This window comes from Berghia stephanieae, chromosome 3 (assembly GCF_034508935.2).
Source record: "Berghia stephanieae isolate SIO BIC M18660-M18661 chromosome 3, UCSD_Bste_1.3, whole genome shotgun sequence".
Lineage (NCBI taxonomy): Eukaryota > Metazoa > Mollusca > Gastropoda > Nudibranchia > Aeolidiidae > Berghia > Berghia stephanieae.
The window spans coordinates 21899987-21911630 of record NC_088362.1 but is presented as its reverse complement, the minus strand read 5'-3'; the positions used below and the strand labels follow the sequence as shown (position 1 = coordinate 21911630).

Below are 11644 nucleotides of genomic sequence, written 5' to 3'. Positions count from 1 at the left end.
CCCAAAAAAATAAAAAAAAAACAATAAAAAAAAACAAAAAGAAACTAAAGTATTACCAACTTTTGACGATAAATGACTGAGGTATGAAAATTTCACCAAGATTGTTGGCATCTCTTATTCAGCTTCAGTAGCGTCACCGTTATGTATGTACTCATCTCTTCGTGGAAACTGTAGGGTTTCATTTTTTATTTGGGTAACTAGGGTTTCATATTTTTGTAGGGAAAAATTCCATAACAGTCGTTTTAAACCAGAGTGATTACTGTAATATGTCCAATATGTCTCGATCCTTAAATAGCGAAGAAGAAGAAGAAGAAGAAGAGAGAGAGAGAGAGAGAGTTGAATGAAATGCGAGTTCAATATATCTCGGTCCTTAAATAGCGAAGAAGAAGAAGAGGAGAGTCTCTCTCTCTCTCTCTCTCTCTCTCTCTCTCTCTCTCTCTCTCTCTCTCTCTCTCTCTCTCTCTCCGCCTCACGCTAACGGAAGGAGGAGAAACGGTCCCTCCTTCGCTTTTGACAAACTTCGACCGTTATTAGCCTATGCTATGCTGTTCCATTTCCATTCAAACTTTCTTCACACGGGCCATGGTCTGGTGCGTTGCTTTATCGTGGGAAGTACACCCTAATCACTCCAAGCTTAACCAGTTAACTGCCTTACTCTGGAAAAACACGTATTAAAAAATTTGGCCAGAAAACTTGTCCTTCAAATACCGATCAATTTAAACGACCCTCATCTCGACAAAAACCTGGGACCTCGCGAAGTCTCAGGTATGAAAGTTTTCACCAAGATGAGGGTAATTTAAATCGATCGATATTTGAAGACGAGTTTTCTGGCCAAAATGTTTTAATTCGTTTTTTTTTTCTTCTTCCAGAGTACGACAGTTAACTGGTTAAATATATTATTTAACTTTGAGAAAGCAAAGAGGACTCGTGTGCCGAGTTTGGTTTAGGAATAGTGAGTAGTAACACCGGTTGTTGTTTAATTATTCGTGTGTCGGACAAATTGTCAGGATTATACGTAACTTACCATGTCGCATTCCATAAGGTGTTGTTTGCAAGTGTGTGCTTAGCACGTTAAATTGTACACAGTTTCAGTTATACAACACAGCCGTGACATTTAGGATTTAAGATTCAAGTTCAAGTTCAAGTTCAAGAAACGTGCAGGGATTTTGGGGTAAGAGAAATCTTCATGACTCGAAAGGTTATTTGAATGCATATCATGCAAATGATTATTATTATTATTATTATTATTATTATTATTATTATTATTATTATTATTATTATTATTATTGTTGTTGTTATTATTATTATTATTATTATTATTATTATTATTATTATTATTATTATTATTATTATTATTATTGTTATTATTATTATTGTTATTATTATTATTATTATTATTATTATTATTATTATTATTATTATTGTTTATTATTATTATTATTGTTATTATTATTATTATTATCATTATTATTATTATTATTATTATTATTATTATTACGAGTATTATTATTATTATTATTATTATTATTATTATTATTATTATTATTATTATTATATTATTATTACTTTTATTATAAAAACAACGCTAGTGTTTAAATTTGTAAACTTAAATCTCGTCTTATCTCAACATATCAGTCTAAATACATTTGCTACAGAGAGTATCTATTTTATCAATCAAACACTTTATTTTCTCAAGCCGATGTGCGTCACAAAGTAAATATAAACATAACAAAATGTGTGCTCGGTGTTTGGGAGAATACGCCGCTATTATAAGCTCTCTATATATAGTATGCGCTTGGCTTAGAAGTTCACAACATTGCCATCCGGAAGTGTAATGGACCAACACACAAAACTATGTGTAACCATGAACTTTTATAGTCTGGTTAATACAGTTTAGTGGGAATCACTCATAAACGCGGATGGCAAAATATAATAACAAAGGCTTGAGTGACGTCATCTTCGTTCTATCTATAGTAAGACTCGCTTGTATTGTAACAAGCAATTTACTAAGTTCACGTGTTGTGGTTTTTAATACAATGGAGATAGTCCGTAGCGTTCGTGAACTTATAGCCTGACACTGACCAAAAATTACGTCAAAAGACAAGTCTTTGGCCACAAAAGAAAACAAATCGTGAGTTGTAACGTGGCCTTCGTAAGGTTATGGCCTGATACTGACCAAAAAATGACGTCAAAATGCCAGTATTTTGCTACAAAAGAAAACAAATCGTGATTTGAATTCAATATTTCAACCAATGAAATGACTTGTTTCCATGAGCTCTACTAACGACAACTCACTAATGACGTCAAACTGCCAGTCCTTTTGGATTTCAGTATCGGGCTTTTACATAACGATGGCGACGGTTGTAATCACTAGTTCAACCATTGGGATCAATTGCTTCCTTGAGCTCTACTAACAACTCACTTAAGCCCTACAAATACAAACCTAAAAAATGACGTCAAACTATAAGTCCTAGTGGGTTCCAGCGATGGCTACGTTTCTAGAAGAGCCATCAGTAACTTTTTGCCTGACACTAGAACCGTTGCCATCGTTCACATATAGCCTGACACTAGAACCCTCTAGGACTGGCAGTTTGATGTCATCTTTTAGGTTTGCGTAGCGTCTAGTGAGTTGCCGTTAGTAGAGCTCATGGAAACAAGTTATTTCATTGGTTGAACTATTGAATACAACTCAGGATTTGTTTTCTTTTGTAGCAAAAGACTGGCATTTTGACGTCATTTTTTTGGTCAGTGTCAGGCTATAACTACGATGGCTACGCTAGAACCCTCTAAGACCAAAAACACTGACACTGACCAAAAAATTACGTCAAAAGACAAGTCTTTGGCCACAAAAGAAAACAAATCGTGAGTTGTATTCACTAGTTCAATCACCTCTGCGTTGTGTGGCCTTGAGCAGGTCAACTCGCCCTTTGCGGCGCTACACTGCGGCTGACGCCTTTGTTATTCCAGTCTTCCCTTGGAATAGATCCTAGAGACTAATTTCCCATATGGGATGAATAAAGGGAATTTTAATTTAAAATTTTACATTTTAATCATCATCATCATCATCATCATCATCATCATTATCATCATCATCATCATCATCATCATCATCATCATCATCATCATCATCATCATCATCATTAATTATCATCATCATAATCGTCATCATCATCATCATCATCATCATCATCAATTTCTTATTATCGTATTCCATCTTATGCACATTTTAGGAAAATAAACACCTTTTTTATCGTTGAAAGAATACTTGTTTAAAAACGGTGACAAATACTGTAAGACTTACAAAATAGGAAGCAGACACTGGTGTAAGATAACCATCTGAAAACAAATTGTCTTTGAAACAGTGCCAGACAAAAGACAAAGTAGAAAGAAAAATACAAGAAAAGAAATCATATCCCAAAAATCAGCTTGCCTCTACTGGGGATCTAACCTCAGACCTGATTAAATTACCTGTCAGACGTCTCAACGGTAATCAGGGGGTCTTAGGTTCGATCTCCATTCGAGGAAGGCTGATGTTTTGGGATGTTTTTATTTTCTTGTATGTTTTTCCCTGCTTTGTTTCATGTACACTTCTTTATCACTTTCATTTTGGAGACAATGATAAAATCATCATTTTTGAAATATTATGCAAAGAAAACGACTGCTGATAAGTTATCTCAGATAACAATAATTGTATCTATAGATAGATAGTAAGATTTCATTAAAACTGTTTGAACTTCTTTCTCTTAACTTTCACCCTTTGTTGTCGGTTACACACAACACATAACATTATCGTGTTGCTGATGTCAACCTCAGGGCTCGACACACATAGATTAAAAAGTCATACTAAACATTAAAATGCCTTCGTTGAGAAGCGAGAAGGGCGTTGACTGCCGTACTTTGGCAAGACACGTATTTCAAAATTTGAGCAGAAAAGTCGTCCTGCAAATATCGATCGATTTAAATGACCCTCATCTTGACAAACATTTTCAAACCTGGGACCTATTAAAAATAATCAGCAGAGGAAAAGTATGGATTTAACGCGCGCTTATTTTCAGGTCTTATAACCCAATTACTAATGGGCCCCAATGTGTTGTAATGGAAATCTAAAAAAATGACTCAAAATATTGTTCATTACAACAGTGGTAAACTAGGCCCATAAGTGGATTCGGATGTCAGACCTGCATATGTGTATACGTCGTATAGATTCAATTTGTTGTTATGTCGTGCGTTTACCAGTTAATCTAGGGAGGTCCCAGGTTCGAGAGATTTTGTTTGGAGTACGGCAGGTAACCGATTAAGTCGCCCACTATGAAACATAGAGAGGCGGCGGTATTTTAAAATCTTCGCAGGAAACCACTGAACAAGTCTTGTTTCAAAGTGTATTTTCCTTACACTTTCACTCGGACGCGTTTGCGAATTTCGTTAAAAAAAACTCAACTTGAATCTCACATTTCAAAAGGTATATTAGGACAAACAGTCATCCCAATCAAAGACTACGAAAAAAAACAGCAACAAAAAAAAAAACAAAAAACAAAAAAAACAAAACAACAAAAACACCCCATTAGTGATTGGGTAAATAGGTCTGTTGGATCTGGTGGAAAGTTCTTTTTGATAAACTTCCCGTCCTACCCATGGCCGTCTAGTTCCGCCATGGTCCTTTCCAAAGAGTATCAAACAGTTGCTTTTTTACGCTTCACGCTATAGAAACCGGGTTGATCTCCTTTTCTGTTTGCCCCTCAATGGCTCTGAAGAATTACTTTTGTGTATATAGTAAATAGTATGTGCGCTTGGCTAAGAAGTTCACATTTCCACCAGGAAGTATAACGGACCAACACACAAAACTATGTGTAACCATGAACATTTATAGTCTGGTTCATTCAGTTTAGTGAGAAGAACCCATAAACGCACCTGACTATAAAAGTTCATGGTTACACAGAGTTTGTGTGTTGGTCCGTTATACTTCCGGATGGCAATGTTGTGAACTCCTTGACCAAGCGCATTCTATCTATAGCTACCATGACTAACACCTGGCTTACATAACTTGGATACGCACAATGGCGAAGAGTTGACACAGTTTCTACTCCGTGTCACCGACGAAGGTTGTTATGCTGATTTCATCGATCTAACACACGCGCACATTACCATCTCATTAACATATAAATGGTATTGTTTATTTTCTCCTTTCACCTCCCTTCCTTTAACCAGTTAACTGTCGAACTCTGGAAAAACGTATAAAAAAACCCCAACAATTTAGCCATTAATCTCGTCCTAAATATCAATCGATTTAAATGACCCTCCTCTTGGCAAAACCTTGGGAGGGGGGGGGGGGGGGGGGGGGTCAGTTGAAATCTTGACCTGTGATCGATCTTGGTCCCCTAGCATGTGAAGTGAGTGCTCTAATAGATAGTATGCAGATGACGTCACTCAGGCCTTTGTTATTGTTTTTGCCATCCGCGTTTGTGAGTTGTTCTCACTAAACTGTATTAACCTGACTATAAACGTTCATGGTTACACAGAGTGTGTGTGTTGGTTCTTTATACTTCCGGATGCCAATGTTGTGAACTCCTTGGCCAAGCGCATTCTATCTATAATGATGATGATGATGATGATGATGATGATGATGATGATGATGATGATGAGGAGGAGGAGGAGGATGAGGAGAAGAAGAAGAAGAAGAAGAAGAAGAAGAAGAAGAAGAAGAAGAAGAAGAAGAAGAAGAAGAAGAAGAAGAAGAAGAGGAAGACTATAAACGTTTAAGGTTAAAAAATATAAAAAAATATAAAAAATTGAGCTTTTATATAGAGCAATATCCACTAAACGTGCTCAAAGCGCTTTACAATGGTCCATGGCCAACGGCAACACTTAACATGTAGGACGTGACAATTTCTTTCAGACACAGACATCTCTGTAAACGGCCAGTCAGGGACGGCTGGTAATAATGGGCAGGGTGGGCAAATACCAGCCTGTTTTTTCAAGTTATAAGCTGTATTACCAGGTCCGAAATAATCAAATTTAAATTAGATAATTTCAAAAGTTACTACTTAAACTTGATACTTCGTACTGAAATCAATTTGTGTGTATTTTTGATAGATTGCGAATCACCATGTACCCCGTAATGCATAAACCAGGATACGCTCCTGTTCTTTTTATCACCCCCCCCCCCCCCAACCACTCCACTCCACTCCGCCCACATCGTCATCTCATCGTCACGTCGCCTGACGGTGAACTAACTCAGATTTTTGCTGTCTGGCCTCTCTAGTACTAGGTCGGGCTAATTCAAATGAGCCCACCTTAATAACCAGTGAACACTGAATAGAGCTTTTGGCAAACGAACTTTTTCTTATTTATTGCCTTACTTGTGCTGGTACCATTGATGTAATGACTTTGGGAAGGTTCCAGTATTGAATTAAATTTATTAACTTACTAATATTATATCAATTTAGTATTAATTTGTGTTGTTTTTATATATTTGTTTATCCATTTAAATTATTTCTTTTTTTTTTTCTCGTTTTTTTAAGTACTTCTCAAAACTCATTTATTTAAATTGTTTTCTTATTTGTTTTTTGTTGTTTTTTTTTGTTTTTGTTTTTTAACAAATTAATTTGTTAGTTCTTTTTTTTATTATTCTAAAGTAATTACCGCTGTATTTTTATTGCCAGACTAAATAATTTTGCAAAACAATGTAATTTTCTATTGTATTCCCTCTAATAAAATAAAACACTTTTATTCAAAAGTCACGACTAAATAAATATATAAAATACAACCACCATTTTGGTTTTCTCAACAATTGAATTAGTATACGAGAAATACTCTTCTGAGTAAGGAGAGAGTTGAATTCTAAGTTATATAGGAAATAAATACTAAATACGTTTTGTTATGGTGTATTGTTATTATTGAGTTATTGCCCTTTGCGATAACTAATAATTTACTTCCATGAATAATACACTTAATTACATTTAGTTATTTCTAAATAATGTCACAATTGAATATATTAATAGAATACGTTATATTCGTATCATTAGTTAACTACACTTGTGCATTGACGTTATATTACATAACGTATATTTCTGTTTATGTATATTTCTATACTGCATGTTTAATATTACTAAGTCTGTGATATATTATGATTTAAAGTACTTGAATAAATAATAATTACTTGATGATTGGCAACCAAGGAACGTCTTCCCTGTCAGTTATTTTATGTACTGCGGTTGGTACATAACAGTGGCGACGAGGATTCCAGCTGTGGGTCACATGAAATCACAGTCCTTTTAAGGACTGCCAACCCACGAAGGGGACAGCCCTGCCCTACCTCCGGACGAAGAAGGACGAGCCTTGCCCTGCCCTACCTCCGGACGAAGAGGGACGAACCTTGCCCTGGTCTGCCTCCGGACGAAGAAGGACGAGCCCTGCCCTACCTCCGGACGAAGAGGGACGAACCTTGCCCTGGTCTGCCTCCGGACGAAGAAGGACGAGCCCTGCCCTACCTCCGGACGAAGAAGGACGAGCGTTGCCCTGGTCTGCCTCCGGACGAAGAAGGACGAGCCTTGCCCTGGTCTGCCTCCGGACGAAGAAGGACGAGCCTTGCCCTGGTCTGCCTCCGGACGAAGAAGGACGAGCCTTGCCGTGCCAGACGAGCGAGGGGGACCTGCCAGACGAGCGAGGGGGACCTGCCTGCCTTGCCGTGCCAGACGAGCGAGGGGGACCTGCCTACCCTGCCGTTCCAGACGAGCGAGGGGGATCTGCCTGCCTTGCCGTGCCAGACGAGCGAGGGGGACCTGCCTGCCTTGCAGTACAGACGAGCGAGGGGGACCTGCCTGCCTTGCAGTACAGACGAACGAGGGGGACCTGCCTGCCTTGCCGTGCCAGACAAGTGAGGGGGACCTGCCTGCCTTGCCGTGCCAGACGAGCGAGGGAGAGGACGTGACTGCTCTGCCGTGTCAGACGTACGAGGAGAAGCTGCCGTGACCTACTTATCTTGCTGTATCGGACAGCAAGGACAACTTACCACCGGAGTCGGACGTGTATGTACAGCGACGTTTCGACTTGCTGAGAGGGAAGACCGTCCATTGGCTGCTTTGGAAGAATCATCAGGACGTGACTGTCAGTCGTGACAGACGTGGAAGAATCATCAGGACGTGACTGTCAGTCGTGACAGACGTGGAAGAATCATCAGGACGTGACTGTCAGTCGTGACAGTAGTGACAGACGTGGAAGAATCATCAGGACGTGACTGTCAGTCGTGACAGACGTGGAAGAATCATCAGGACGTGACTGTCAGTCGTGACAGACGTGAAAGAATCATCAGGACGTGATTGCCTGTCGTGACAGACGTGGAAGAATCATCAGGACGTGATTGCCTGTCGTGACAGACGTGCGAGGAGTACCTGCCGTGTCGGACGGGTGACGTACTTCTTGCTGTATCGGACAGCACGGAAAACCAACCAGCGGAGTCGGACGTATCGACCTACTGACCGTCCATTGGCTGTTTTGGACGTTTTCATCAGGACAAGCCTGCCTTGCCGTGTCGGACGTGCGAGGAGGAACTGGGTCAAACGGTTGACCTACTTTTTGCTGTATCGGACAGCACGGAAAACCAACTAGCGGAGCGACGTATCGGCCTGCTGATCGTTCATTGGCTGCTTTGGACGTATCGTCATGACTACACGAGCAGCATGGACCAACGAGGAGCTCATTGGGCTATTGCGTGATCAGATGGCCCAACAACAACAGCAGGTGGAGTTGCAGCGTCAACAGATGGAAACGTTAATGGCCTTGGTGATCGATCGTCCCAAGTCGTCAGTGACCAACACCAGGTTCTGCGAGTTTGATTCAAACGCAGAGCTGTGGACGGACTATTGGTCACGTTTCCAGACGTTCGTAAAGGCCAACTCCATTCCATCGGACAGGATTGCGGAGATTTTTCTCACCAACCAATCGTGTGCCATCTTCAAGCTGCTGGCAAACCTGGCTTCACAGAGCGTTCCTCCCAAGGACGTCAACGAATTATCGATGGATGAGATCGAGCTGCACATGGTTGACCATTTCAACCCCAAAAGATTCGTTGTTCGGGAGCGTTTCAAATTCTGGACACGAACAGAAAGGAAGCCAGGGGAGACTGTCCACGAGTTAGCTGCCAGAATTCGGCAAGAGGCAGCTACATGTGATTTTGCCTCGATCAAGGACCCGTTGGACGAGGCAATGAGGACTCGATTCGTTTGCTCGATCAACAGCGAGGCTATCGTCAAAGCCTTGTTTAAAGTAAAAGACGACGAGCTGACGTTCAATCGAGCCATTCAAATCGCCGCAGAAGTGGAGGAGGCTGGAAAAGTTGCCAGAGAGACGGTCGGCACATCAAATGCCGATGTGTTTAAGTTCCAGCCCAATCGTAATCCGGCTCGTAAACTACCAACGGCGAATAACAAACCGTCTCCAAAGATCAACAGCCAATCAAAATCAACGGAGAACAGGAACCAGAAAACCCGATGCTACCGGTGCCTCGGGAACCACTCGAGTGATGCCTGCCGATTCAAGGAAGCCCTTTGCCACCACTGCGGCATTAAGGGCCACATAAAGTCTGCCTGTCGGAAGAGAAGTCAACATCAACGAGTAAAGACGGTGACAAAGGTCAATTGGAATGCGGCCCGACCTTTGTGGAAGACCTGCTACTTGAACGATGTGTCAGTCGTTTTCGAGGTTGACACTGGTTCCAGAGACAGCATCATTTCGGAAAAGACCTGGAAGAAGTTGCGACGGCCTGCACTGTCACCACCTACGTGCAAATACCGTTGTGCTTCCAACGCAGATCTTCCAGTGATTGGCGTTGCCAGCCTGTCGACCTCAACATTTCCGGAACCCGAGGGCTTGATAAGACAAAAATTTGTCGTGACAACTTTGGATCTGAATCTCCTTGGACGTACAACGATTAAAGATCTTGGACTGTCGGTGGATGCCCTCATTCATTCCAACGGCAGAGAGATTGTAAACACAGTGACGAGCGACAATAAACCTGATTGGTCACTTCAGTCGGCATTGAAACAGCTTTGCTCTGAGTTCCCAGACCTCTTCAAACAGGAGTTGGGAACCTTTAAAGACTTTGAACTGGAAGTGAAGTTCAAACCAGACGCTACTCCAGTTTTTCACCGTCCTCGGGCAGTACCCATTGCAATCCAGGAAGACTTGGACCAAGCGCTACAAGCTGGCATCTCGAAAGGCGTTTGGCAGTTGACCAAGTTCAACGATTATGGTACTCCTGTCGTACCAATAAAGAAGAAGACTGCTCCTGGACAAAACAGACCTAGCATCAGGGTCTGTGGAGATTACTCCGTGACCGTGAATCCTCAGTTGGAACCGCATCGCCATCCCATGCCTACACCTGAGGATCTGATGAGAAAGCTTGGACGTGGCTATGGATTTACAAAAATCGACCTTGCAGATGCCTACAACCAGATCTGTCTTGGACCAGAGTCGCAGAAGAGACTTGCCCTCAGCACAAACAAAGGCGTTTTACTGCAGAAGCGTCTACCGTTTGGAATTAAGTCGGCTCCTGGTTACTTCCAAGAGATTGTTGACAGATTAATCCAAGATCTGCCGGGCGTTGCTGCTTACTTGGACGACATACTCGTCAGTGGAGACAACGCTGAACAGCATCTACGTAACCTTAGAGGCCTATTTCAACGTCTGCAAGACTCGGGCCTTCGATGTAAACTCGAGAAATGTGCCTTTGCCCAACCACGGGTGGAATACCTTGGACACTACTTGTCTAGAGATGGCGTCTCGAAAGGTCCAAAAGCAGATGCCATTCAAAACATGCCAGCTCCAAAGAATGTTTCCAACCTCAGATCTTTCCTTGGGCAAGTGCAATTTTACAGCAAGTTCTTGCCCAATATCTCTACAACACTAGAGCCGCTATATCGTCTGACGAAGAAAGACGTGAGATGGAAATGGGGACCGGAAGAACAGTCAGCCTTCCGGAAGATCAAGGAAATGCTTCAATCTGATACCGTACTTGCACATTTCGACCCATCGTTGGAAGTTGGAATCTCGTGTGACGCATCAGAAGTTGGCATTGGAGCTGTCCTGTTTCACCGTTACTCCGATGGCAGTGAACGACCTATCGCCAACGCATCGAAGACGATGACCGCCTGTCAGCGGAAATACAGCCAAATACAGAGAGAAGCATTGGCCATCATCTTTGCCTTGAGCAAATTTCACCAATTCTTATACGGCCGAAGATTCATTTTGGTGACAGACCACAAGCCGCTGATCTCTCTGTTTGGACCATCAAAGCCGATTCCAGCACTGGCAGCAAACAGACTGGCAAGATGGGCACTTACCTTGAGCCAGTACGATTACAAAATCGAGTTCCGGAAGACGTCGGACCACGGAAATGTCGATGCCTTGAGTCGTTTGCCATCAGGACCTGACCAAATATTCGACAAACGAGAGACCGGAGATGATTCGTCAACAATCTGCGCCATTCAGATGGTATCTCCCTCTCACCCTGATGAGCTGACGAAAGAATCCCAGGACGATCCAGTGCTATCGGCTGTCTTCAAATACTTGGAAGAAGGATGGCCAAAGAAAATGACACCCAACAAACAAGAGTCCTGGTCAGTTGGGTCGTTCAACAAAATCAAAGACT

General features: G+C 41.6%; 1 protein-coding gene across 3 annotated transcripts in view; it reads left to right on the top strand.

The window, feature by feature from the left end:
* Positions 1 to 545: 545 nt before the first annotated feature.
* Positions 546 to 11644, top strand: part of LOC144967331 (uncharacterized) — a 33671-nt gene continuing 22572 nt past the window's right edge. Inside the window, exons 1-2 of one of the 3 annotated variants that reach the window (XM_078904423.1) lie at positions 546 to 590; positions 870 to 1171. The gene's annotated coding sequence lies outside the window, so the exon portion shown is untranslated. Of the gene's footprint in view, positions 766 to 869; positions 1172 to 11644 lie in introns of all 3 variants that reach the window. The other 2 variants (XM_078904420.1, XM_078904421.1) reach the window with 2 other exon arrangements.